At 46.8% G+C, this 26,074-nt stretch overlaps 1 non-coding gene across 1 annotated transcript; it reads right to left on the bottom strand.

The window, feature by feature from the left end:
* Positions 1–5,048: 5,048 nt before the first annotated feature.
* Positions 5,049–5,157, bottom strand: LOC120680384. The gene has a single exon (XR_005677650.1). It is a non-coding gene; the product is annotated as a small nucleolar RNA R71 (small nucleolar RNA).
* Between the last annotated feature and the right edge of the window lie 20,917 nt (positions 5,158–26,074).

Genomic DNA, 26,074 nt, shown 5'->3' with positions numbered 1-26,074 from the left:
AAGCTCTTCCTCACTCATTTCAAGTCTTGCAGTCTTATTGTCACCCTCTACTACATTATCCTGGTAGGTTGGACTGTCAGGGAGCCTTCCATCACTATCCTGGTAAGCGGTTTGCTGTCTGACAGAGATTCCTTCACCCATATGACCGTCCTGCAGGCCCCGATCATTAACACCCTCCTATTCATGTTCGTTCCCACACAAATAGTCATCCATGAATCCCCGGACGATCAAATGAGCATGCACATGCATCGAACTTGAAAACTTTGTCATGTTCTCACAGTCAATACATGGACAACAAATGGCACACAAGTGCCGATTCATCTTGTCTCTGCTGCAGCAATGAATGACTTCACACCACTTAAATACTCTTCACAAGTACGATTGTCTAGATACATCCACCTCCGGTCCGCCATCTACATTGTTAAGCAAGACAATTATCAATATCCAAGCCAAATGAATACAATTAAGTCATGACTACAATATTGAAATACTTAAAACTCAACTACAACATGAATAACTGGGGCCTAAAATTGACCTCAATGATGAAAAGAAAAGGCTCACCTTTGGCCTCCAGAGCGCCTGTGGTGTGGATCAGACTAGTGCACACACGAGATTGATGAACCACTAGTCCACCAGGATGGTTCTTGAATTATGCGTCATCATCATCTTCTTGAAAACCCATGTAAGAGACCAGGGATGGTGCGAGACATATGGCCGGGGGCGGGCCAGGATGCCTGCGGTGTAGTGCTTCTTCAAGTGGTGGTGGCGCTTGCCGGGGACGACGACGGGCGCGTATGGTGGCCTGCAGTGGCCCAGGACGAGTCCGATCAGCTCGCCACCCCCAGCCCCGGCGGGGAGGATGAGGCGCGCGTACGTGTGCATGCGCTGGCACGTATATGGTGGGGTGGATAACGCGCAGGCGTGTGAATTGTGTGCAGTGGCCGGCTGGCGCAACGCGCAGCAACCTCAAGGACAGGCCCGCGAGGGGCGGCGCTAGGCCGTGCTGCCGGCCGGCTGGCCAGCGAGTGGCGGTGCACATGAGCGGGTAGGGGCGCTGCAGAAGCGGAGTGCTGTCTGAAGAAAAGCTGTAGGAGACGCTCAATGTTAAGCAAGCGTCTCCTTTCAACAAACTTGTAAGTGATGCGGGTTAGAGAGGGTCTCCTTTAATAGCACAATATAGGAGATGCGGCTAAATAACATGCGTCTCCTTTTACATGAGATATAGGAGACGTAGTTTATCAAAGTACATACCTAACCTAAAGACGCGTCTCCTAATGTTGCACAAATAGAAGACACATATATAAGAAACGCGTCTCCTTTATTCTGAGAGACGCGGCTGGTCAACCCGCGTCTTCTATAATGTGACATAGGAGATGCGGGTTGTCCCTTGGAGCTTGGAACAAACTTATTGGAGACGTTTCATTTAAACACGCGTCTCCTATATGTCAAAGGAGACGCGTCAGAACCCCGCGTCTCCTAATGATGTGTCTCCTTTTATGCTTTCTTACATAGTGCATATCCGAGTACGAGTCTCCCCCTAGACCTCCGATCGAGTTGAAACCTTTACCTCTAGGCCTCCGTTACGCCTTCCTCCAAGGTTATTCTCAGTCTCCCGTGATCATTTGTAATAAACTTTCGGAAGAAGAATCTTCAAGACTAATCACCTTCCTAGAGAAACATAGAGCCGTTCTGTGATATTCCCCCTAAGATCTGAAGGGAATTAGCCCAACTCTTTATACCCATCGCATCCCCTTGGATCCAGCTTTCACACCATCTAGGGAACCTCAAAGGAGGTTGAACGATGTGATGAGAGAAGTCGATAAGAAGGAGGTCCTGAAACTCCAACACACCGGGGTTATCTACCCTGTGCCGTCTAGCAAGTGGGTTATTCCCGTTCAAGTAGTGTCTAAAAAGGGAGGGTTGACAGTTGTCCCCAACAAGAAGAATGAGTTGATCGCTCAACATCTCCCTACTAGGTGGAGGATATGCATAGATTATAGGAAGCTCAATAAGGCTACAAGGATCATTTCCCTTCATTGATGAAATGTTGAAGCGGCTTGCAAACCATTCCTTCTTCTATTTTCTTGATGGATATTCTGGTTATCACCAAATCTCTATCCATCCTGATGACCAAAGTAAGACCACATTCACATGCCCTTATGGAATGTACGCCTATCGTAGGATGTCGTTCGGGTTGTGTAATGCACCCGCTTCGTTCCAAAGGTGCATGATGTCTATTTTCTCAGACATGATTGAGGAGATCATGAAAGTTTTCATAGATGACTTCTCCGTCTATGGAAAAACCTTTGATCATTTTCTTGATAATTTAGATAAGGTCTTACAATGATGCGCGGAGAAAGACTTGGTGCTTAATTGGGAAAAGTGTCATTTCATGGTCCGTGAGGACATTGTTTTAGGTCACCTCGTTTCTGAACATGGGATAGAGGTGGATCGAGCCAAGATTGAAGTTATAGAAAAGCTCCCACCTCCTATTAATGTCAAGGGAAACTGTAGCTTTCTAGGCCATGCTGGGTTCTATAGCCATTTCATCAAGGACTTTTCTCACATCGCTAGACCCTCACGAGCCTCTTAGCTAAGGATGGACCCTTTGACTTTACTGATGAGTGCCTTGATGCATTTCACGCTCTCAAGAAGCCACTCATCTCAACGCCATTCGTCCAACCCCCCAGATTGGACGCTCCCCTTTGAAATCATGTGTGATGCTAGTGACGCCGTAGGGGCCGTCCTTGGCCAAACTAAGGATAGAAAGCATCACGCGATCGCTTATGCTAGCAAGACTTTGACATGAGCTTAACTAAAATATGCTACCACTGAAAAAGAGCTCCTTGCCGTTGTCTTCGCTATCAACAAGTTTAGATCTTACTTAGTAGGAGCAAAGATTGTTGTTTACACCGTTCATGCTGCTTTGAAATATTTGCTTACTAATAAAGATGCTAAACCTCACTTGATACGTTGGATCCTTCTACTCCAAGAATTTGATATTGAAATAAATGATAAAATAGGAGTAGAAAACTCTGTTGCAGATCATTTGTCGCGTACGCATTTCACTAACATGCAGGAGCTACCGATTAATGACTTCCTCCGGGATGACATGATCTTGAAGGTAATGGACTTCACACCCTGGTATGCAAATATTGTGAATTTTATAGTTGCAGGGTATGTACCACCAGGGGAAACCAAGAAGAAGCTGGTCTATTGTTGACGGTGCTTAAGTGCCATTTTCACCCGTCAACTATACTCAATAATAAAGGAAAACTGCATGCCTTACTCGCATATTTGTACCACTAACCTTGCTCCACAGTTGTTTTTGAGTTTTGTACATTTCAGATGAGCAGGAGCGGAATAAGACGAAAACATGCAGCAGACGCCATACAACTACGCAGAATATCGCATCCGACGTCACCCACTTACAAGGAGGGCCCATCTGGCAGAGCAAACGGACGCGCCACGCATAATGCATACAAGGAAAGATATCAGGGCCCACATGTCAGCTTGCTAGAGAAGGATAAGGACAAGAGGCGGCCAGGTGGGGCCGGCCGACCCCCTGGGTTGGCCGAACCTGGCCGGCCTCCCATCCAGGTGCATTTCGAGGAGGAGTCGGCCCCAAGTCTCCTGATTACCTTACATACGTGCATTTGGCGGGAACCGACCTCCACTAGTATAAATAGGGCCCCCTCTCACTCCTCACACACACACACACACACTTTATTCCATTCTCTCCAAGAAGGCTCTCCTTTCTCTTGCTCTCTTAGCTAGGTAGTGGAGCTAGGCTAGTTCTATTTAGCGATCAAGTCGTCCTCGGGGTCGTCGAGCAATCCTCGGCTCCTGGTATGACTTTGTATCCGACTTGTCAGACTTCTATTCATAATATAGAGTTTTATCATGGTTGCTTTACTATCTTGATAGTTTATCAATCCATGCTTAGTTCGTTCATAAATTATGCTACGGTCTTGGTTAGGCCAGATGATCCGGGTATGGATAGAGGTTTGTTGTGCTTTGGGGCTTGCTCTAGTGTTTTACTCATCCATCCGAAGGGTGGGAGACCTGGGGGCACTAGAGTAGTGACTTCATACATGAGCGTGGTGCTCGGGTATGCGGGATCCTTCGAATATGACTGTGGTCCACGGTGTGACTGTTGTAGACGGCAGGTGGTGACAGCCCTGTCCGTCCGGCGTAGCAGCGGTGTTGCATTTAGCGTACTCCCCGACATTCGGGTTCGGTGTAGGAGTTCATGCAAAGAGGTAACGGGACTAGATGTACTCCGGTGCGGGACCTTCTCCCCGCTATCCCATTTTTCTGGCACCTGCAGTCCTAACCATGATCTAACATGACCCCAGCTTTGGATAGAAGCACTAGGACACCTAACCTAGCCTAAGCTCCAGCTGACTTGACGTAGGATAGAGTAGTTCTTTGTTTTATAGTTTCTCTCCTTTATTCCTTCCTCTTGGAGTGTGGATGTGTGCTGTGTCGCATTACCCTTGCTTATTCTTTATGTGTACTTACCCCTGTTAGAGTATTGCCTATTGCTTGAGGCACAATGTCATGGTTAATGTTGAGTACAATACCTTTGCCGCTGCCATCCTTTGGGACACAAATAAATGATGATACCCTTGATAAAGAATAAGCACAGGAACCCATTTCGAAAGCACCACTCGTTCTTGAGGCTATGGCTGAAAAGACTCTCCGCGAGTTCTCCGTCCCCTCCACCGACAATGTGGCCACTAGCCCCAACATCAATGTCGGGGACGTGAACTTCGAGCTCAAATCAAGCCTCATCAACATGGTGCAGGCTAGCCCATTCTGTAGCAAGCCGAACAAGGACGCAAATGCACATTTGCAGAATTTTCTGGAGCTCTGCGACACCGTTGTTATACGGGGTGTCACTGCTGATGTTGTCAAGCTTCGCCTATTTCCCTTTTCCCTCCTAGGGAAGGCGAAACAGTGGTTTTATAAAGAAAAGGACATCGATACCTGGGCCAAATGCTCCAAGGCGTTCCTCGCAAAATTCTTCCCGCTGGGCAAAACAAATGCCCTGCGCGGGAGAATTTCAAGTTTCCAGCAGACAGGGATGGAATCCATCCCAGAAGCTTGGGAGAGGCTGCAGGAATACATCCTGGCCTGTCCTCATCATGGCATGGACGAGTGGCTCGTCTTGCAAAGCTTCTATAATAGGCTCACAATGACATCTCGAGCCAATATTGATGCCGCTGCTGGAGGAGCCTTCCTCGACCTGACCATAGCCAAATCCAAAGCATTGGTCGAGAAGATGGTCTCCAATCAGGGGTGGAGCAATGAACGACTCCAACCCCGCACCAAAGGCATGCATACCGTCAAAGAGACGGATATGATTGCCGCGAAGCTGGACCTCCTAATCAAGAAGATGGAGGAAGGGAGAAAACAACTGATCCATGCTCCCGTTTACGCCATGGGTTCGCACTTCACGTGCGAAGTCTGTGGTAATGAAGGACACTCGGGGAACGACTACCCCCAAACCCGTGAAGACTGCGCCTACCTCAACAACAATAACAACGGGTACCGTCTACAACAAGGAGGCCAGGGGTGGAACCAGCCACGTCCAGCTTTTCAGGGAGGTAATAATTACAACTCTTCTTTCAATTCAAATTTCAATTCAAACCAACCTCCCTTGAGAGAACTTGTTCTTGGCCAAGTTAAAATCAATGAAAATATAAATAAAAAGCTTTTGGACAATGACAAATCCCTGGAAAATTTAAATGTTAAGCTTGAAGCTTTGTCTTGAACTCTTAAAAACCAGTTAAGTTTCAACAAAATGATCGAAACCCAACTTGCACAAATTGCTGCTTCGTTACCTGCTATTGAGAGCGGGAAGATCCCGGGCAACCCAAGTCTCCCGTTGAAAATGTCAGCATGGTGTCTACCGGACGGGATAACTCGTCCCGGAGGCTACCGCGCAATAACCATGCAGGTAGGTACTATCCCCCAAGGAACAACGTTTGGGATGGCATGGTGGCAGCGGTGCAAGAGGATCTAGGGGTCCCCATGATCAGCTGCTCGACCTACATCAAACACTTCGAGCGATGCCTATGCGATCTAGGGGCAAGCATGAATATAATGCCCAAGGTAATATATGAAGCACTTGAATATCTTGCTCTTTCCCCAACAACTATGCTCGTACAGCTTGCAGATTCAATCATTCGGTATCCCGAAGGGATAGCCGAACACGTTTTCGTATGAGTACGAGACTCCTTCGTCCTTGCCGACTTTTTGGTAATGGATATGGAGGGCGACCTCGGAGTCGACCTTGTATTTGGGCGACCTTTTCTAAGGTCTGCCAAGGCAAGGATCGATGTCGGAAAGGGAGAAATCTATTTCCGTGTCGGAAGAGAGGATATGTTTTTCAGGTTCAAGAAGAAGGAAGAGCAGTGCTTCATGATCCAACAAGACAGTGAAGGGCAAGCACTCTGGGGTGCACCAGAACCCCAGCCAGAACAACGACCCTCCACACCTAAAAGAAAGAAGAAGGAAAAGAAGGTGTGGCGGAAGGTCGAGAGTTCGACCTCGTCCAGTTCTCCAGGACGAGCCGACGAATGGTAAGAATGATGGAGAAAAGTCGTGCACATCGGACTTTAAACGACGCACCCTTACCAAAGGTAAATTGGTATTTATCTCATATTTGCTTTCTCTGCTTTTCAACATTTTCTTTGCACCTTATTTGTTTTTCTCCACTACATGTTTGAAATTTTTAAAATTGTTTTTTGCATGCTGGAATTTTTTCTAGCACTTTTCCCTTTTTACAAAAAAATACCAAAAATATTTTCTAAGTTTTTAATCCTTTGGGAAAAATAATGTGGATATCTTTTCGAGCAAACTTTTGGCCGTGCACCATATTTTCAAAGAACTTAACCATTGAGGAAGCACCAAGCCGAAGGGGGGCACCAGGGGGCCGACCCAGGGTCAACGGCTCCTGGGCCCCACCTTCTCCAACGGCTCCATAGCCATTGTGGTTTGCCTCTCCTCTGGTGCATGCGCCATCTTCTCTTTAAATAGGGGCCGAGAGGGGTGTTGAGCTCTCTCAGACTCACACTCACTCACTCACACTCCCTCTCACACATTCTTGCTCGGGTTTCCATTGGATTTTGGCTCAAGTTTGGTTTCAAGAAATCTCTCTCTCTCTCTCTCTCTCATTTCTTTGCTGCAAGATTGATCACATATTTGGAGGAACAACTCTCGGGTAAGAATTTCATTTTGATTTCGCTAACATAACCCGAACTGAGTTATTCTCGTTCGTTCTTGTTTGCTCTTGTTGCAAGCATGAAGGGTGTAGGTCGGAAACTTTCCGGAGCTATCAAGAAGATGACAGGGTCAAGCTCATCTCGTTCACGGGGTGGGTCGAGCTCCCGTCATTCCCCCGAACCTACACCAACGCCGACCACGATGGACTATGAGCAAGACGAAAAAGAGGAACAAATAGAGGAGCAAGCTGAAGAACCACAAGCCGAGGACATGGAAATGGATCGAGTTGCAAGAGACTCAAGCCCAATGAGTTCCTCAACGGAGACGTAGGATTCACGTTGGTGAATCTGAACTTCGGGAAACAAATCCTTGTGTCTCCTTTGTGGTTTGCCTCACTACTCATTTCTCTAGCTATTACTTTGTGCTTCTGCTTCGATCTACTTGGTGGTGTTGTTTTTGTGTGTGCAGGGACTAGAAATATACTTGATATCATCTACAAAGACACTACACCAAGTTACATTTGTGCTAGAGTTAAAGAGGGGCGAAACTCTGATTGTGGGCAGGTTCTGCACAGGACCGGTCTGACCGGTCTACACAACCGGTCTGACCGGTTGCTTTCTGTTTTCTGCGGTTAAGTCTTGGACCGGTCTGACCGGTCTGTGTGCTGATGGTGCTTTCAAGTGTTGAATTTTGCAGAAATTTAAGAATGCCTATTCACCCCCCCTCTAGGCGACATCCAAGATCCTTTCACTATGCTTCCATGAGAAGTTAGCATTGTACCACTTTTTACATCCCACAAAATGAAAGCTCCACATTATGTGATGGTGGTTTCTCTCTCCATCTTTTGTTACAAAAGAGACATAGGCTATAAAAAAATATGGACACATGAAGGTCCATGAAAAAAAAGGAGACAAGAAAGAAAGATAGCCTTGCTCTCAAAAAGAATTTACAAATGGAGAGAGACCACACAAAAGGAGTTTCCATCCACTATATACCATCCACTGTATCCATACACGTGCACATCTTGATCTGATAGTATGACTAGTTTTCCTCCTTGGATCTAGTTTTTGACTTTGCAATACATGTGATGCAAGTATGCCCTTTCCTTCATACCTACCTTAAGCTCCACCTATGGCCATCATTAGAAGTAGGATGAAAAAAAAGGGCAAGTCAAATGCCTTGGTGAGGAATTATACACCTTGAGTGATCCGAGAGTATCAAATGAGGAGCTAAGCAAGTTTTGTTTTTGAAAACTCATTGAAAAATCCCAAGCTACTTAACATGTAGAGGTGAGGTGACTTGATTCAGGACTGTTCCACTCCTCAGCGTTAGTTACCAATGTTCCCATTTTTTGGAGATGGCGGGAACCGACATCAAGAGCTATAAATTTGGCCTCCCTTAACCCCTCTCACACACACCATCCAAGAGTAGGAGTAGTGCCACATTGCAAAGGCAACGCGCTAGTTCGCTAGTGCTAGGATAAAGGAGGAGAGTGAAGAGTAGTTCGGGGAAGCATCGGGCCTGTCGGTGTTCTTTTCCGAGCTTGTACCTCTACAGACACTAGCTTATTTTAGAGTAAAGTAAGTTGGTATTTGTGATTTCCAGTTCTTGCATAGTACTTATCTTTGAGTGAGATCAATTCTCTTGATCGCGGGTACAGAGTGTCGTAGTTTGCTACGGGGTACCAAACGTAGTAAGACTGCGTGTTGTCGACCGAAACCCACCGGCGAGCAACGACGGGCAACACGAAGAGCCGGGAGGTTGCTAGGGCGCTAGAGGCACTGCTCCCTCGTCGACGGCCCGCAATTTCCATCACGCGCCTGGAGGATGTATGAAAACCGGGCGTGCCACCTGACCTATACCCGATCAGGAGGGTGCAGACGTGCTCCGAACAGTTTCCTGCATACAAAGACACGTGTAAACGTAAGTCCGAGCCGTGGTCGGCTCCCCGGGACGACTCTTGCATCGGCTTTGAAGAGCCGATCGAGTCCCGGTGTCAGATGGGATCTGATTGTATCCAGATATGATAAATAGAGCAAATCACTATAAAACTGCTTCAGTTAAATCTAATTGATCTAATCCACGATAGTAACAGCTTCACTGCTAGATCGGAACATCCTACACGTGACTAGGCCTAGCGAACATAACAGACAACTAAACCACAATCCAAAACAGAGGCCTAAGAACTAGCAAGAGCCGATTCCCGGAACAATCCCTATCAAGGCTAAGATAAAGCATCTACTACGCCACCGGATCATCCAATCCGTTTGCAAGGCCTAACCTAGCAGATATTATGCCAACTCTTAAGATAAGAGCAAACCATAACAGATCAGATCTACTAAACATGAAAGAAGCAGGGTGTTGCCCCTGTGCGACTAATTCTATGCGATAAGAACTAGCAAGAGATTGAAACATGACTGCACAGAGACAACATGATATTCACAGATGATAAGCAACGAAGCACAATAGATCTACTAAAAGCCATGCTACGAACATCATGATAACTAGTACTACTCGCCATCAAAAATGCTTCAGTACGAGTAATACCAAGGTAAAAGCAAGAACAATACTGCCCTGATCGCAAGAAGCGATCAGGGCAGCATGGCACTTACTTGGATGGAACCCTAGGATTAGGGGTGGCGATGCGCCGAGAGTTGTTGTTTGCGAGTCGTGATGACGCTCTCCTCATGAATAACAAAGGATACATATTTATAGTCCGGAGACTTGGGAAACAATCTAAACTAATCTTGTCCCGATTGGACTCTATCTCTAATCTTAAAGATACACGGCCAATGTGGCCCAGACGCTCACGCAGAAGCCGATTTACAAGCCTTCCTCATCTTTTGCTTTAGGCCCATCTTGATTTCGGCCCATAAATTAACCATGTTAATTTATGGCGATAACACATGCCCCCCTGGTTTTGGCAATGATAGTTCCAAAACCAATCCGTCGCTTCATCTTCCCGTTAATGTTCATTAATCGTACTGCAACCACCAAGGAAGACGCAACGTCTCTGCAACTGGCTCCTCATAGAACGTGAAAACTGCCGATCCGTCTTCCACCTTTTCACTATTTAATCTCACCCGAATCGGCTCTTCTCCACAGCAAACTCCTTCTTCCTCCCAAAGCCAATAACGCAGAAAATCCAATCCTTCACCAGCCATGGCCATCTCCTCTTCCTCCGGCTCCAACTCTTTTGGAGACTCCTCTTCTTCCTCCTCATCTCCTCCTTCTTCTTCCTCCCTCTCGGCCTCCTCTATTGACTCTATCCCAGAGAGCCGAGAGCCGACCCCCCAGTGGGACCCAACAGCAGCCTACGAGGCGCTGGCTCCTCTGTACTGGGATGCAGAGGAGTTCGACTTCGGGGTCGCCTTCGAGGAGGACGAGCCCATGACCGAAGAAGAAGAAGACCTCCAGTCCCTCTTCCAAGAGGAACTGGAGAGCAGTGAAGACGACGCCTTCTCCTAGGAAGGAGCCGACTCCTCCGAAGTGATCGGCTCTTCTTCCAGCGATGATACGGCGGCAGGGGAAAACCCCCACCAATTCCTCAAGGCCCCCTTGGAGGGGAGCGAAGAAGGAAGCAGCAGCAGCGGCGGGCGAAGCAGCAACAGCACCGAGGACGATGGCAGCAGCAGCGGCGACGACGGTGATGATGACGACGACGATGGTGGAGACGCACCGTCGCGCAGCCTGAAGCGCCGTAGGTGCTCAGACACCTATGACTGGTAGATGTAGGTAGCATCGTAGGAATAGGACCTCAAAGCCGAAGGATTGATTCCTTTGTAAAATCGGTTTTCCTTGTAATAAACTTCCCTTTTTAATGAAATCGAGTTTCCCCAATTTCACATGTTTTCATTTATTTCTCAAAAAGCCGATGGCAACGCATCAGGCTTCCATAAATATCCAAGAGCCGACGAAATTCAAACTAGAAGCAACCTGCACAAGAGTAGAATATCGCTTCCAGCTTGAACCGAACTCGACATACCCTCAAATTTGAGTGTAATTCGAAAAACAAGCTCTACAAATCCGAGCAAGAATTCTCCAAGCAGCCGGAATTCGAACCAGAATCTCCAGCAATCAAACCCTAAGTCAACAGATCTGTGACCATGGCGGATTCTGCAGTTCAGACAACAAGCTCTAATGATGCGGCAATCCACGGCCTGAAGGTAATATTCGGCCTAATCTTTTAGTTTTCTTCAGCTCACTAAGCTTCTGAAACTGAAACTCTGAAATATGACACCATACACATACTTCTGAATTTCTGAACTTCAGGTGTCAGACATCCTTCTGCCGCATCCTTCCAATCCAAAATCTTTCTGTCTTGGCCCACAAACCCATGAAACCCCCACAGATTTGATCTCTTGTGAAGCAAATAGGATCCCTTTTGTGAGTCAAAACATTGATTTGAACCTCTGGGCCGACTGCTTAAGAGCCTGGCCTAATCCACCTGAAAGCTGGATAACATGGTATAACAAAGTAGCAAAAGCCCACATGCCCTTGTGGCAAGATTTGAACATAGCCAATGCACTTAGCTTATCACTGTCACCCCTTGACAAAGATGAAAATCTTCTGAAAACCATCGGCTATTTCTAGTCTGATGCTCTGAATTGTTTACTTTTTGGTCATGGACCCATGACTCCCACTCTGCTAGATGTTGTCATGATCACCAGACTAGACATTAGCTCCCCCAATCCTACTGCTCACAAAATGACAGAAGTCCCCTTTAAACTTTCTTCCAAAGTCAACTGCACAAATTGGGGTACTTACATGAGTCAGCACATGAAGACAAAAGGTCCAGTGACTGAGAAGGAACACACAGCCTTCTTAAATCTTTGGCTAGAGCACTTCATCTTCTGTGGCCCTTCCTTAGCTCCAACTAAGAACTATCTCCCCTTGGCCTACCACCTGGCCCATGGTAATCACACCGGCCTAGGCAAACTTTTTCTCGGAGAAACATACAGATATCTCCATTTAATGACATCTAACTTGCTCAACCACAAGAAACTGAGAACTGGAGGCCCTTGGTGGTTTATTCAGTTGTAGGCACAACTGTACTTCCAGCACCATATTCCCAACTTCCAAGGCCTGACCAAGAACTCTTTCCCTGATGAGAGTGGCAAACCAATTAGATGTACAAGCTATGGCCAAGCTTTATTCAGTCTTCCTGGCAGTAAACTAAATTCAGCAGATGCAACAAACTGGTTTAGAGTCTTCTACAAAGGACTAGATAATCCTCTCTACCTTCCGTTTACTGAATCTGAATCCTTTGAGAACCCAACTGCCTTCAGACTAGATAACTTTGCCGATGACGACAGCACTCGGCATCTGTATTCTTTGATGATTCGACCTGGCTTCCTCCCCGTTGGCATCAGTACTTCTAACAGAATTATCAAGCCAGGCTATGAATCCTACCAGCCAGTTATAGTAGCTCGGCAATTTGGCCTAGGACAGGTCCCTCCCCACTTCCATATTCACCACTTGGTGGAGAGCAGAGCTGATCTGCCTGACGGTCTTACTAGCTCGAGATGCTACAGCATGTTTGATGACCTCCACATTCCAATACCAGCCGATCTGTCCTTCACTTCTTCATCAATCGGCTTTGATACCTGGTGGAAGATGTGGACAACACATGTCTTCAGAAAAGCTCTAGGCCCTCAACTGCAGCAAATTGATCCTGAATACGTAATCCCCAAGGAAGAGGTACTGATTTTATGCATTCATCCTTTTAAATCCTCTATTCCTTTCTCTTGGCTTAACCTGCTCATCCTGTCAGCAGCAACAAGATGGTCCAGAACCCATGACCAGTACTGGGGAGCCATTTCACTTTCTTCCAACTGCTCCTGATATACTCTTCTGCAATGGATCACCACCAATGAAGAAAGTGATAATGTATGTTCAGCCAGACTTACTTCAGTCGGCTTCCAAGCAAAGACAAACTTCTGCAAGCGTTGCCCCCCAAGTCTTGACCAAGAAAAGGAAGACGATCACGAGGCGAGTGATCAAGAAACCAGCACCAGCTTCTTCGAGTCCATCAGAGTCTAATACCAACCAGGTAACTTATTTCTCCGAAACTTCTTCTTTATCTCATACATGTGTACTCTGGTTGACTGCAGTTCTATGTTCAGGATGCAGCTGAAGAAATCCCTAGTGTAAAAACCCTGGATCAACACGAGACAGCTGCAACTCCTGATGCACTGATGAATACAAGCGAGGAACAAGCCGATGCAGCAGATGCTCTTGACGTCAACACCAGCTTTGATAGGACGATTGCTCCTGAACCGTCCAACACTTCTTCTTCAGAACAGGTAACATTACAAAAAAACCAATTCTGAACCAGCCGATAACTCCATAAATGCATCTTGCACTAACTCCAGATATGCCCATAGAGTTTTGATATTTCAGGTTTGCTTTCCTTTGACCCTGCATCAATGGGTCTAACTGTCCCTGGATCAGAAACATCATCTCTACAGCAATCGGCTAACCTAACACATCAGCTTCAACTTATCAAGGATCTTCTATCTGCCCCAATCACTGCTCTGGTTGATGATTCCAGTAAAATAAAGAACATCTTCGAGCAAATAGAATCCCAACTCCCGGAACAATTGCAAATCAAGCTCTGGTCAGCCAGCAACCTCCCATTCTTCCGGATAGAAGTCAGTAAAGCACAAGAAAGGATGAAAGCACGTCGCTCTCAAGCTTCTCTGAAAGCCGACATTACCCAAAAATGCAAGGCTCTCAACCAGAAGAAGGCAACTCTAGATATCAAAGCTGACGTGTCTGCCAACACGAATCGACTCGACCTCCTGAAAAAAGAGCTGGCGAAACTCGAAGAAAAGGTCCGCATTACCAAGGAACTCATCCAGGCTGAGGAAACTTCCATTGCAAACTCCAAACAAGAAACCCGGAAGATATCTGAGCAAATACAAGCAGAGTTTGCAGAGATCAGCACCTTGAGTCGGCAGATAGTTTCAAACAATGACAAGGATGACGAAGCGATTGTAGCACGTGCAGATGCCGTTCGTACTGAAGCCATCCACGCCATAGAAGAATTCCTGAACCAGTAGATAGGCTCAAGAGAGAATTAGTACTGCCTGTTAACTTGAAAGTTGTACTTGTTTAAAAACATCTCAAGTCGATGGTAATACATCGGCTATCTTTCTTTATCGGCCAACTCAACGTGTTGGCCTATCATTATATTATTATTTTTTTTACCGGCCAACTCAACGTGTTGGCCTATTACACTGCAGCCAGATGGATCTCATCGGCTTCTCTTTTACTCGTCTTTCCACATGCTCGGGAAATACTTCTTCAGATGCTGTCCATTGACAGCAACAGGAAACTTGACGCCGTCCAATTCCTCGAGCATGTACGCATTCCCAGGCAAAACCTGATCAACCTTGTACGGACCATGCCAAGTTGGAGACCATTTACCAAACTTTTTATCTTTAGTTCCCAATGGCAATACTGCCTCCCAAACCAAGTCTCCCACCTGGAAATCCTTAGGTTTGACCTTCTTGTTGTATGCACGGGCGACTTTAGCCTTATTTTCTTTGATCTTTTCCAGCGACCAAAGTCTCAATTCCATTAGGTCCTCCATGTTATCATTCATCAAGGCTGCATACTGTTCAGCAGATAGATCATTCTGAAACTCAACACGCCTTGATCCGGCTATGATTTCCCATGGTAGCACAGCATCCTGGCCGTAGACTAGATGGTACGGCGACGTCTTGGTGGACCCATGACACGAAATACGATATGCCCACAAAGCTTCTGACAACACCTCATGCCAGCGCCTAGGATATTCATCGATCTTTCTTTTTATGAGCTTGATGAGGCTCTGGTTGGATGCTTCAGCCTGTCCATTAGCTTGGGCATAATATGGAGATGATCTGATCAGCTTAATCCCCATATCATCGGCAAACTTTCTGAACTCCTCCGATATAAAGACCGATCCTCCATCGGTTGTAATGGTCTGGGGATCCCAAATCTGTGAATGATGTGTTCTTTGACAAAGCTGATCACATCTCTTGACGCCACTGACCTCATGGGTACTGCCTCTACCCACTTTGTGAAATAATCTGTGGCAGCTAAGACCCATTGGTGACCCTTGCTAGACGACGGGTTGATCTGTCCAATCATGTCCATGCCCCAACCTCTGAATGGCCAGGGTTTGATGATAGGGTTCATCACTGATGATGGCACTATCTGAATTTTGCCAAACCTCTGACACGCTTGACATCCCTTATAATATTTGAAACAATCTTCAAGCATAGTGGGCCAGTAATAACCCGATCGCCTAATCAGCCACTTCATCTTGTGAGCCGATTGGTGAGTACCGCAGGCTCCTTCATGTACCTCATGCAAGAGCCGATTTGACTCTGAAGGTCCCAGGCATTTAAGTAATAGTCCTTCCAAGGTCCTGTAGAACATATCGTCCCCTATCAGAACATACTTCATGGCCTTGAGTCTTATCCTTCTGGGTGCCCCCCGAGCCGAATCCTTCAAGTAATTGAAGATATCGGCTCTCCAGTCTCCGGGTTCTAGAAACTGAACCTCCACCTCGACTCCATCGGCTGTCTCCTTGTAGCCAGAAGCCATCTGTGCCAAATCATTGGCTTCATTGTTCAGAGTCCTGCGTATCCAGTGGAAATTGATGTACCTGAATCGTGACATCAACTCACAGCACTGCATCCATATCGGGAAAAGAGCCTCGCTCTCACACCTATATTCCTCCGTGAGCTGAGAAATCACCAGCTTCGAATCTCCAAAAATTTCCACCGCTTCTGCACCGGCTTCGAGAAGCAACTCCATCCCTTTGCGAACGGCTTCATATTCCACTAGATTATTGGTGCACGGGGCAGTCATTCTGATGGAGAAGGAATAAGTCGCCCCTCGAGGCGACACCAACAGAATTCCCACACCGCACCCATCATCACAAGCCGATCCGTCAAAGAACATAGCCCAAGCACGAATAAATAATGCAGCAATATCAATGCTGATCCTATCCGCAACAAGATCTGCCAGTGCTTGTCCCTTGACTGCTTTCGCAGGCTGGTATCGGATATCGAACTCTGACAATGCAAACATCCATTTTCCGAGCCGGCCTTTAAGGACAGGGGCCGACAACATATGTTTTATGACATCCGATTTGCATATGACAATTGTTTCCGCCGAGAGCAAAATATGGCGAAGCTTTGTACCTGTAAAGTATAAGCAAAGACAAAGCTTCTCGATTTCAAGATACCTGGTCTCGGCGTCTAACATGCATCCGCTGAGGTAGAAAACCACCCTCTCTTGACCGTCATGCTTCTGGACTAGCACCGAAGCAATGGAAGTGTCACCGATGGATAGGTACACATAGAACGACCTATCTTGCTGAGGAGGAACCAATACTGGAGGCTTTGACAAATATTCTTTGATTTCATCGAAAGCTTGCTGCTGTTCTGCCCCCCAGCGAAACTCATCATCGGATTTGATCTTTACTAAACCCATAAACGGCTCAATGCGTCCGGACAGATTAGAAATAAATCGCCTGACAAAGTTAATTTTACTGATGAGTTTCTATAACTCCTTCTTTGTAGTAGGTGGCTTCATCATCTTCATGGCTTCTTGACTTTTTAGGCCGATCTCGATTCCCCTTTCATGCACCAGGAATCCCAGAAATTGACCAGCCGATACACCGAAGGCACACTTCTTTGGGTTCATTTTGAGCCCAAACCTTCGAGTTCACTCCATAACTTGACGCAGATCTTCTAAATGCCCCGCAGCTGACTTGGACTTGACCACAACGTCATCAATATAAATCTCTACCAGCTTGCCGATGAGATCATGAAAAATGTAATTCATAGCATGTTGGTACGTTGCACCGGCATTTTTCAGTCCGAAGGTCATAACCAAGTACTCGAACAAGCCAACTGCACCTGGTACTCTGAACGCAGTCTTGTTCACGTCCTCTGGGGCCATGAAGATCTGGTTGTAACCGGCGTTGCCATCCATAAAACTCATCATTTTGTGGCCAGCAGCGGCGTTGATCAACGTCTCTGCAACAGGCATTGGGTATTCATCCTTCGGAGTTGCTCTGTTGAGATCTCTAAAATCGACGCAGACACGCCATCGGCCATCTTTCTTTTGTACCGGCACCACACTGGAGATCCATTCTGCATACCAGCACGGCCTGATGAACCCAGCATCCAGCATCTTCTCCACCTCTTTCTTAACTTCTTCTAGGACTTCGGCCTTCATCTGACATGCTCGTTGCTGAAATGGCCGAAACCCTTTCTTGAGCGGGAGCCGATGCTCGACTATGCTTCTATCCAGTCCTGGCATCTCCGTGTAGTCCCATGCAAAGCAATCCTGGTATTCTTTTAGCAGTGTGATCATCTCCTCTCGCAAAGCCGGATCCAACGTCCTGCTAATAAATGTCGGTCGTGGCTTATCCCCAGGACCAATGTCAACCTCTTCCAAATCATCAGCTGATGTGAATCCGTATCCGAGTTTGCCGTCATCTAAAAAATCGGCTGCGAATGCAAGCGAGTCTTCACTATCCACAATATCAGCAGCAAACACAGGGAGATGACAAGAAAAATTATTTGGCCAACTGCACGGGCTGGCCGCTTCTATACTTCAATTATTTCTCAGAGCCAAATAGTCAATAGATAGCCAACTGCTAGAGGAGGCCATCATGTGTACATGATGTAACAATTCCGACCAAAAACAGAATTTTTCTATTTTTCGGGGCCGATCGCCGGGATCGGCCTCTCTATTTTTATTACACCCCGTGGCTAGCCAGGGTGCATCTATTCTGTGAGGCCAGTGGATAAGACCAGCCTCAGTCTGTTTTTTGTCGCCTCAATCCGATCACAGTCTTCCAGGGCGATCCCGGAAATCGGCTCTTGTCCTTCCGCATCCCAGGCGTTCATATCTGCGACCGAGACCTCGCTGGAATCATCTGCAGGGACCACCTCTACTTCATCGCCATCCCATTGGACGAGGTACTGGTGCATTGTGGAAGGGATACAATAGTTGGCATGAATCCAGTCTCTTCCAAGCAGCACCGTGTATGTACTCTTGCTGTTAACGATGAAGAACGATGTCGGTACAGTCTTGCAGCCCACTGTCAGTTCCACATTAAGAACCCCCATCACCTCTGATGGCTGTCCATTAAAGTCGTTAAGCATCACATTGGTCTTGTTCAAATCGGCAGAACAACGACCCAATCGGCGCAGCACAGAATATGGCATCAGGTTAACTGCAGCACCAGTGTCGACCAACATCCTGTTCACAGGCTTGCCGTCAATGAAGCCCTTGAGATATAACCCCTTCAAGTGTTTGTAGCTCTTCTCCTTGGGCTTCTCGAAAATGATTGGCCGTGGGCCGAGATCCAGCTGCGCGATGGCCAATTCCTCCGGTTGGGGTGCTCGAAACTCCGATGGGAGCACGAACACCATGTTCACGTCAGCTGATGGCTTCTCATCGGCTTTTGTCTGCTTGGGGTGCCACTCCATTCTCGGGGGGCGCCTCTCTTCCCTCTGCGGTCGCCTAACTTGCTCCGCGAGATCCGGACGCGCTTTCCTCAGCACGTCAAGATACTTTGCTTCTGCGTCTTCCAGATTGCGCAAGCGCTGTACTCTGCGCTTCTGCGACCGATTGAGCCCGTCAGGACACCACCGTGGGCGATGATACCTGTCTTCTTCCTCTAGCTCTGAATCACCTCCGGATGGGCGCCCCACATGGTCGTCCTGACGTGTTCTGGGCCCCAAACGCCGGAACACCGATGTCTTGTCCTGTTGGTGTCCTCGAGGCCTGCACTCCAAGCAATCATCTATAGTAGGTAATCGGCTCATGCCGGAATTCCAACAGTACCTGAAGAACGGGCAATGCGAGTGGTCGCATATAGCCTGGCGCCTCCCCAATGTCCTTCCTGAGCGGTGCTCGTACTCGTCTTCCTCCGATTCGTATCGGCGGCGTAGCTGGTACTGGTACTGGTATTTCTCCAGAAGCCGATTAGAAGCTGGAAGCTGATTGCGGATGTGACGTACTTGCTCTTCAGTCACATGCTGCTGTTCCAACTCGTGTTCATTCTGCGGCCGCTTGCCAGAAGTGGCCTCTCTCCTCTGCTTGTCATGGCGGCGCATAGGTCCCACCATGTTGATCTGGAATGCCAAGTCCTGGCCCTTGGTCCTGAAGTCTGACAGTTCCACCACGTTAGCTTGTGGGAAGGGCTTCGTGTCCACCTTCATAGTGTGCTGAGCCAGGATTAATCGGCCTTGCTCGATAGCCGATTGGATCTGGTGACGCAGCTGCTTGCATTTACCAGTGGCATGAGTAAACGAGTGGTGCCACTTGCAGTATAGCCTTCCCTGCAACTCTTGTGCCGTCGGCAGCTTGTGATTTTCTGGGAGCTTCAGCTGTTTTTCTTTGAGGAGCAAGTCGAATATCTGCTCTGTTTTGGTCACGTCGAAGTCGAAGCCCTTCACAAGTCCCTGCTGCTTGATCCACTTGCATGGGACAGGATTTGCCCCCCGAGTCCACTCTGCCACGGCCACTTCTTGCTCTTCACCCAAGTCGTCAGATTCTTCAACTTGTGCCATGTTTACATGGCGCTTGAACTTGTCCTGGTACAGCTCACGATGATAATGCTCGTATGCCGTAAGCTTCTGCACCAGGTGCGCCAGAGACGTGAGCTCCAACTGAAAAGCCGCATCCTTGATCGGCTCAGCAAGTCCCAGGACAGCCAGATCGACTACCTCTTTCTCTGTGATGCGTGACGAGTAGCATCGGTTCTTGACCTCCCTGAAGCGCTGTATGTACTCTGACACGGTCTCTCCTCGCTTCTGCCTGACTTGGGCGAGGTCGGCAATTCCAGCTTCTGCAGCTTCCGAGTGGTACTAGGTATGGAATTGATCTTCAAGCTGCCTCCAAGTCCGAATCGAATCCAGAGCTAGCGACGCGTACCATCCAAAGGCTGGGCCTGTAAGGGATTGGCCGAAGAACCGGACCCTCAATGGATCCGACACTGAGATCATCCCAAGCTGCGTTAAGTATCGGCTCACATGCTCGATGGAGCTGGCTCCCTCTGATCCGTTGAACTTGGTGAACTCAGGAAGCCGATACTTGGGTGGCAGTGGGATCAAGTCATAGTCGCTTGGATACAGCTTGGAATAGCCGATCGCTTTCCTCTTGGGCAGGATGCCGAACTGGTCTCTGAGTATTGCACTGACCTACTCCATACTAAGAATTCCTGGGGCCGATGGCTCAGCACTCGGACCAGTAGCGTACTTTGCCAGCCACGCTTGTTTTTCTGCGTCTGCTCCAGGAGCTCCTGGGTTCACCATCTGCACCGAGCGTGCTGGACTGGCACTGTCAGGGATGTAGGCACACGTGTAGCCGTGCGGAATCTCCTTAGGTGGCTCGGTGAGGAACTGGCTTTCTCCAGGATCACCGCCGATCTTGTGGACGACGTAGATCGGCGAGCTGTGTGGTCTGGGAGCTGCAAATGAGAATGACAGTTGCGGCCTAGAATGCAGTGCAGCTTCCTCTGTGTGACTCCCCAGGATTGGCCCCGATGGAGAGTACTGGTTCTTGATTATCTCCTGGATTACGCGATGCGCCATGCGCTCGAGTTCGTTCATCAAGCTCTGAGAGTGTCGATGAAGCGCACGGGCCACCATGTAGTTCATCTCCTGACACAGGGCTCTGGTGCGTTCTTCAGATGGTACAGACAGATCTACATTGTCCAGAGCGCCTTCTGGTGAGAACCCCTTCCACTTGATGCCATGGTTGCGAGTCCTCTCAAAAGAGCCGATGAGATCAGCTTCCAAGAGAGCTTTGATCTCATCATACTTCTTCTTGTGTTCAGGAGGAAGCTCTTCATATGTGACGGGCTTGGGAGTGGGTTCTTGATCTTGAGCTCCAGTCATCATTGCGGTGGATGTTGTTGCCGAGTGTCCCACCGAGCGTGCCAGAATGTGTTGTCGACTGAAACCCACCGGCGAGCAACGACGGGCAACACGAAGAGCCGGGAGGTTGCTAGGGCGCTAGAGGCACTGCTCCCTTGTCGACGGCCCGCAATTTCCGTCACGCGCCCGGAGGATGTATGAAAACCGGGCGTGCCACCTGACCTATACCCGATCAGGAGGGTGCAGACGTGCTCCGAACAGTTTCCTGCATACAAAGACACGTGTAAACGTAAGTCCGAGCCGTGGTCGGCTCCCCGGGACGACTCTTGCATCGGCTTTGAAGAGCCGATCGAGTCCCGGTGTCAGATGGGATCTGATTGTATCCAGATATGATAAATAGAGCAAATCACTATAAAACTGCTTCAGTTAAATCTAATTGATCTAATCCACGATAGTAACAGCTTCACTGCTAGATCGGAACATCCTACACGTGACTAGGCCTAGCGAACATAACATACAACTAAACCACAACCCAAAACAGAGGCCTAAGAACTAGCAAGAGCCGATTCCCGGAACAATCCCTATCAAGGCTAAGATAAAGCATCTACTACGCCACCGGATCATCCAATCCGTTTGCAAGGCCTAACCTAGCAGATATTATGCCAACTCTTAAGATAAGAGCAAACCATAACAGATCAGATCTACTAAACATGAAAGAAGCATGGTGTTGCCCCTGTGCGACTAATTCTATGCGATAAGAACTAGCAAGAGATTGAAACGTGACTGCACAGAGACAACATGATATTCGCAGATGATAAGCAATGAAACACAACAGATCTACTAAAAGCCATGCTACGAACATCATGATAACTAGTACTACTCGCCATCAAAAACACTTCAGTACGAGTAATACCAAGGTAAAAGCAAGAAAAATACTGCCCTGATCGCAAGAAGCGATCAGGGCAGCATGGCACTTACTTGGATGGAACCCTAGGATTAGGGGTGGCGATGCGCCGAGAGTTGTTGTTTGCGAGTCGTGATGACGCTCTCCTCATGAATAACAAAGGATACATATTTATAGTCCGGAGACTTGGGAAACAATCTAAACTAATCTTGTCCCGATTGGACTCTATCTCTAATCTTAAAGATACACGGCCAATGTGGCCCAGACGCTCACGCAGAAGCCGATTTACAAGCCTTCCTCATCTTTTGCTTTAGGCCCATCTTGATTTCGGCCCATAAATTAACTCTGTTAATTTATGGTGATAACACTGCGGTAGTAATCAGTAGCATAGACATGGTGTCTTGGCTAGGGGTTACCTTCGTTTGCCTATCCCACGGTCTGTGAGGTAGTCCACAGGTGGTGACAGCCCTGTTGGTCCTTAATAGCCCTCCACATTCGGATATAGCATAGAGCTGTTGGCTGGAGTCTCCTGACCATTTTAGGTGTAAGCCAGTGCCCGAAGTGAGTACTTCTGCTCGAGAGATCGACCTTAACTCATCTCTAGTACTACCTCAGGAATCCTTTCTATCCTCGCCGCTTATCTTGGTGTGTCCTTGGACCGACTCAGTTAGAAGTTTGTGCAGACACGTTCCCTGTGGATACGATAACCCTTGAATACTCATGGGTGCAAACTACAATGGTATCTGTGCACTTGCGGATTTATTCGCAGTCGTTAAGATACCCAATAGTGCCCTGGAGGATTAACCAGATCTCAGAAAAGGAGGGTTTAGAAGTTGCAACATCGGGAGTAGGAAGATGAGTGCTCTAGCGCGGAATGACATGCAAGATCCGAGTCTAGCGCCTGAGGGCAAATCCAATCCAAGCAGTCAGCTCTAATGGCTAATCATCTTGATGGATGATTTTCTACTGGATGATGAAGGAAAGTTGGGGCATGGGTTTACGTCAGCCTATGTGCTTGAGGAAGTTGATATCGGATATGATGATAGACCAAGGCTGATGTTTATTAGCACTAAATTAGATCCAGAGTATAAACGAGAGGTAGTTGCTTTAATAAAGGAATTCAGAGATTGTTTTGTATGGGAATATTGTGAAATGCCAGGATTAGACCAATGGATTGTTGAGCATCAGTTATTAATTAAGCCATGATATCGGCCGTATCAGTAGGGTGCTAGGCGGTGTAAAGAAGAAATATTGTCCGACATCAAGGCTTAAATCACAAGACTAATCAAAGCAAAGTTTATTCGACAGTGATGATATACTAAATAGATTTGGTAAACTATGGGTTTGCATCGACTTTAGGGACCTAAATTGGGCCACACCAATGGACGATTATCTAATGCCAGTAGCCAATTTACTGGTTGATGCTGCGCCTGGGCACAAGATCATCAGCTTCATGGATGGTAATGCAGGATATAATCAGATATCATGGCAGAAGAGGATATTTCCAAGACTTCATTTAGATGTCCAGGACATATGAATGGGTGGTCGTGACTTTCAGCTTGAAGAATGCTAGTGCCACATACCAAAGGGCGATGAAGATTTTCAGCTTGAGATAGGACATATTTCATGACTTGATTGGCAAGATTGTGGAGACATACATTGACGATGTCGTGGTCAAGTCGAGAGGGCTTCATGAACACTTAGCCGATCTACGCGGAGCTTTGGAATGCACCAGGAAGCACAGGTTAAAGATGAATCCGAAGAAATGTGCTTTTTGTGTATTGGCTGGGCAGTTCCTGGGCTTCATGGTCCATGAAAGAGGAATTGAAATTGGTCAGAAAAGCATTGGTGCGATTAACAAAGTGATTGCTCTAGAAAATAAGAAGCAGCTTCATTTGCTGATTGGTAAGATTAAATTAATCAGAATGTTTATATATAATTTATCTGGTAGAGTCTAGCCATTCAACCCTTTGTTAAAGCTGAAGGCTGGTCAAAAGTTTCTTTAGAGAGAAGAGCAGCAGAAAGCTCTTAATGATGCAAAACAATACTTGGTGTCCCCACCAGTGTTGGTCCCACTCCAAAATGACAAGTTGTTTAAGTTATACTTATTAGCTGATGAACGTGTTGTAGGGTCGGCCCTTATTCAAGAGTTTGAAGGAAAGAAACACGTAATTACTTCGTCAATAGAAGACTCTTGATGTCACAACCAGGTATTTATCCGCCGAAAGATTATTGACTAGGTCCATCATTGTTTGCAAAGACAATGTTGTTCAATATATGCTGTCATTGCCGATTTTAAATGGGAGAATTGGTAAGTGGATCCTGGGTTTATCAGAATTCGATTTGTGGTGTGAATCAGCTAATGCTGTTAAAGGGCAAGTGATGGCCGATTTTGTTACCCATCACTATGGTTCGGATGTTTCTATTGTTGAAGCTGCTCCATGGAATTGGCATTTTTCCTATATCGCCTCGAGGGGCATGCTTCGATCTCACTACTGATTCCTAATACATCGACCAAGAATCAGGCAGAGTATGAAGTTGTGCTTAAGGGGACAAAGTTATTCAGGGAAATTGGAGCTAATGTTTTTGAGATCGTTGGGGATTCTATGCTTGTTGTTACTCATCTGATTGGGAGATATGATTGCAATACTGACATCTTGCGAGTTTATCATGAAGAATGTCTTGAATTACTAAAAGAGTTCAAGATGGTTTCCATACAACATGTCCCCAAAGTCCAAAATGAAGAAGCCAAGAAATTGGCACAACATACTTCTGGTTATCGGGCGATATGTGCTGTAACAGCTTGGAATTATCAGCCGATGATTGGAGAAAGAAGATTATTGATTACTTGAAGAACCCATTGCAGATAGTCTCCAAAAACAATTAAGACATAAAGCTTCCATGTTTGTCTTACTGGAAGATGATTTATATTATAGGACGATTGATGGTGTTTTACTCAAATGCCTTGGTATAGAGGAATCTAAAGTCTTTGATGGGTGAAATACATGAAGGTGTTTGTGGAGCACATCAATCGGCCTACAAAATGAAGTGGATGATCAGGAGAAATGGATACTTTTGTCCAACAATTCTGGAAGATTATTTTGAATATTACAAAGGGTGCCAAGACTGTTAGAAATTTAGTAATATTTTGAGAGTCCCTGCATCCGCTATGAATCCCATCATAAAGTTGTGGCCTTTCAGAGGGTGGGGCATTGATCTTATTGGCTAGATATATCCGTCATCTATTGCAAAGGGCACAAGTTTATACTGGTAGCAACATATTATTTTACCAATTGGATTGAAGTGATCCCCTTGAAAATAGTGACACCCCAGAATATGATCACTTCTGTACAGGAGCATATTATCTATTGGTGTGGTATTTCTCAGACCATTACGACTGATCAAGGCACCATGTTCATGTCAGAGGAATTCAAAGAGTTTGCTGCAAGTATGGGAATCAAATTGCTGAATTTCCCTCCATATGATGCTCAGGCTAATGGGCAAGCAGAGGCATCTAATATAGGGGTCATCAAGCTGATCAAGAGGAAAATTGATAAACAGCCGAAGCGATGCCATACTACTTTGAACTAAGATCTATGAGCATATCTGATGGCTTATCATGGATCTACCAAAGTGTCTCCTTATCAGTTGGTCTATGAGCATGAAGTTGTTTTTCCTTGGGAAATTACAGCTGGCTCGCAGCGCATATGTTGTATTTAGAGCTGATGAAGGATGAAAGGGCAGACTTGGCTTCTCATCGGCTGAAAGCTCTAATCAATGATCAAGAAAATAAAGGATGAGTGGCCAGATAATATGACAATAAAGTCAAGATTAAGGAATTTTCTCGAGGAGAATTGGCTTGGAAGGAGTGTACAAAATAGCGGGCTATGGTAATTAGCGGAGAGCTCTTCTCAGCCGCTATAGCCCGCTATTTCGTATAACAGTGTTATAGCTGCAGTGGTCGAGAAACACTATAGGACCGCAATTGCGCCGCTATAGCCTACTATTTTTTACATTGCTTCGAAGTTAATTTTACCGA

This window comes from Panicum virgatum, chromosome 6N (assembly GCF_016808335.1).
Source record: "Panicum virgatum strain AP13 chromosome 6N, P.virgatum_v5, whole genome shotgun sequence".
NCBI lineage: Eukaryota > Viridiplantae > Streptophyta > Magnoliopsida > Poales > Poaceae > Panicum > Panicum virgatum.
Note: the sequence above shows the minus strand (reverse complement) of the source record. Positions and strands in the feature narration are given on the sequence as shown.